Below are 3,400 nucleotides of genomic sequence, written 5' to 3' on the forward strand. Positions count from 1 at the left end.
AGATAGATAGATAGATAGATAGATAGATAGATAGATAGATAGATAGAGTGAGTCATGGTGGTTACTCTGACCTGTTGGGGTCAGCCATGACGTCATTTTCTGTGGTTTTCAGGGAAAGATCCCTGCCTGTGTGAGCTCATCACTCAATGAGACTGTTCCAGCAGCAGAAGAGGAAAGTGAAGGCTGGACTTGGTCCTGAGCTCAGGAAGGGAGTTGGACATGAGGACACATTGTGCTGCCCTGCATGGGGACAATGGAAGAAAGTTACAGAACAGGAAGTGATGAGGTGTTCCCCACCCTCACAGGATTATGAAATCTGACCTGAGGACCCTGACACAGGTTTACTAAATGACACAGCTGGACTGATATTAATAACAATGAGTGTTTTATTCATGTATTAACACAGATTTGGGTCTTCAGCCTCAGATTTAACAAGTTAGCCACAGCTGATTGACGTTAGCAAACACAAAAACTGTGATAACTGAGCTAAGATAATGAGTGGTTGTAGCTGAGAGTCATCCCCTGCACATATTCTGAGCACTAACTGAGCACACAAGACTGTTTAAAGCTCTGCCATTAGTAAACTTTGTCTGTCTGTTAGCAAATTATCTCATGAAACACTGGATGGGTTTTAATGAAACTTGCAGAACACAATCAGTCGTTGTGTATCTACAGCTGATTACCTTTTGGAGTCCGTCCAATTTAAGATGGCCGCCACTGCCCACTGACTGAAGGAAACACAAAAGCTGTTAGCCAATCAGTTTCAGAGATATTGAGGTGAAATTTGATGTGATAGATGCTAAGAGTCGTTCACAACACATACTCTAAACACTAACAGGTTGTGTACAAACATGATGCACTCAGTGACATTACTCATACTCTGTTTTTAGTTTAACCAAAACAGTTCTAGCATGATCTCAGATTAAAACTCGGGCAACAAAAAAAGCATTACGAGTTGTACTTCAAGGACTGCTTGGCCTTTAATTTAACATTTCCCTGCATGTGCAAGGAGACAGTACTTGAGTCTGATTACAAATCCTGTATTTTCTGTACAAACTAGTTTTGAATGTTCTCTTTAGTTTAAGGTATAATCGGAGTGGACGTCTCTTGCTGGCAGTCCAGCCTGTCAGACACCAGTGATGCATGCCTCCATTGTTTCATACACTAATAATGACCTCATTGTTAGTGGAAACATGCCCACAACAATACAACAAATCCAGGAATTAGACAGACCCCTCTACCATTCAGTTCAAATTCTTGTTAATGTGTTTTTGGAACAACTTTGACTAAACTGTGAACATTATTGTTTTAAAGTCAGCATTTAAATTACACAGTATGTTTAGTTTATTTGCCTCTTGTTTGAGTTGGCATAATTTACTATCTTTTAATCCAGCATCAGAAAAGACCCCAGTGTTTTACAATCTGATCATAAAGTACCCTTAATCCAGCTTTCTGGGTCAGAGGATTATTATTCTTTACTTTCTTTTTTACTTCTAACTGCTCAGAGTATTTATCTTTTCCCTAAAATAGAAAATTAAGTCATTCTGGTTTCCATGCTGCAGGCATAAACAAACTTATTCCAAATTTGCTGCTCCCACCCCCCACCCCCGGAGGCCCGCCAGTAGCTAGACCCCACCGTGTATTCTGTGTAAATCTCTAAAGAAAAAGGGTGGGAGGAAGTTAATTAGAACATCTTCATCCACATCCTCCCTCGTTGTCACTTATTCACGTTTCATTACAGTTTTTAATAGAAATATGTTTAGAAAATGGAAGACTGAGTTGTTACTTGGCTGAACTTTTCCAGCTATAATATTTGACCCATTATTTTAGCTCTAATCTGCCATCTAAGCCAGCAGAAAGAGATACTTTATGATGATGGATCCACATTTTATCTCCAGATCTCCCCTACTGTAGTGTGGAAGATTACGCCTTGAATGTTCATTAGAGCTCATCATTAGACTTTTAATTTTCCTGCCACTCAAGATTTGTTTTACCTGGTACAGGAATGAGCCTCTTTTGGTTGTCTGGAGTAAGGTCTGCTTTGATGCAGTTTAAGTATTTTATCCACCTTATTCTTAGCCCCCTGGTGTCTTGCGTGAATTATGGGCATGGCTTCCAGCGCGAACCAGAACTGGTGTTTGTTTATGTGCAAACAGTACAAGCTAATATAGTTTCTTGAAGCATTGTGGATTTAATTTAAACACGTAGAAACACCATCTGTCAGAGCTCAAACAGGACTATAATCATACTGCATGCCTACTGAGGACGAGGGTGGGAGGACAAATTGAAAAAGTGACTGCAGATTGCATACACTAGCATATTTAGCTACATATACTAGCATATTGAGCTACATACCCTAGCATATTTAGCTACATACACTAGCATATTTAGCTATATACACTAGCATAATGAGCTACATACACTAGCATATTTAGCTATATACACTATCATAATGAGCTACATACACTAGCATATTTAGCTACATATACTTGTGTAGTGAACTCAGCCTCCGACCAAAACCTGCCTCTGAGGACCTTCATGGGACAGGAACTGTTATTTCATCGATTTGAATCCAGAAATACAAATTAGCTCATCCAGAGACTGTCTAATTGTATCCTGAAGTAATCAATTGAAAGAACACTCTTCTTTTATATTATCATCACTATTTTACAATATCTTGATAAATCAAAAGTGTGTTTAGTTCATACCATTTCTAAATGTTGAAGTGACCCACTCATTTTAAATCAACTGTGAAACAGTATTGATTTTTTAATCCTCATTTAAATTAGAAATCAAGTTAAATGTCTATTTTACAAAGTAATAATGCATTTTTGATCTTCTGTCTAAATGAGAAGTAGTGATGTCGGTTGAAAGTCAGAAAGAAGTTATTAGAACAAAGCGTCGTGTTTTTAAACCTAGCAGACAGTAAACAAGAAGCTACTGGGCTCTCTTCCTCCCACTTCGCCATAGCATGTCTTCTGTCTGTACGGGACGTTTCTAAAACATTCCTGCTGTTTTCTTGACTTGTAATGACCCTCTGACATCACTAGAACCACCCCCTGTTGGTTGCTTCAACCAATCAGGAAGTCCTGAGGTGACCGGAAGTGAGAACTCTTTAAGAGTCCACACTTCCTGGAACTTCTCAGGTCAATCGGGTCAACTGGGTCTCTCAGTCTTGAGTCGGTCTTCAGTCCTCTGGAGTCCTGGACCGGAGTCTTCTTCAGTCTTTCATGGAGTCCTCCACATCTGAGTGGAATCTCTGACTGAAGTCTTCCTGAGGGTTCTTAAGGAACTTTCAGATTTAATCCATAGCTGATGGATTTGACCGTTGAACGGAGTACCGTCACTACTTCGGACGATTCTCAGCCATCCTTACCGGAGACGCTGAGAAGTCGCGTTG

The sequence above is a fragment of the Nematolebias whitei genome, chromosome 17 (genome assembly GCF_014905685.2).
Source record: "Nematolebias whitei isolate Nwh7 chromosome 17, NemWhi1, whole genome shotgun sequence".
Classification (NCBI taxonomy): Eukaryota; Metazoa; Chordata; class Actinopteri; order Cyprinodontiformes; family Rivulidae; genus Nematolebias; species Nematolebias whitei.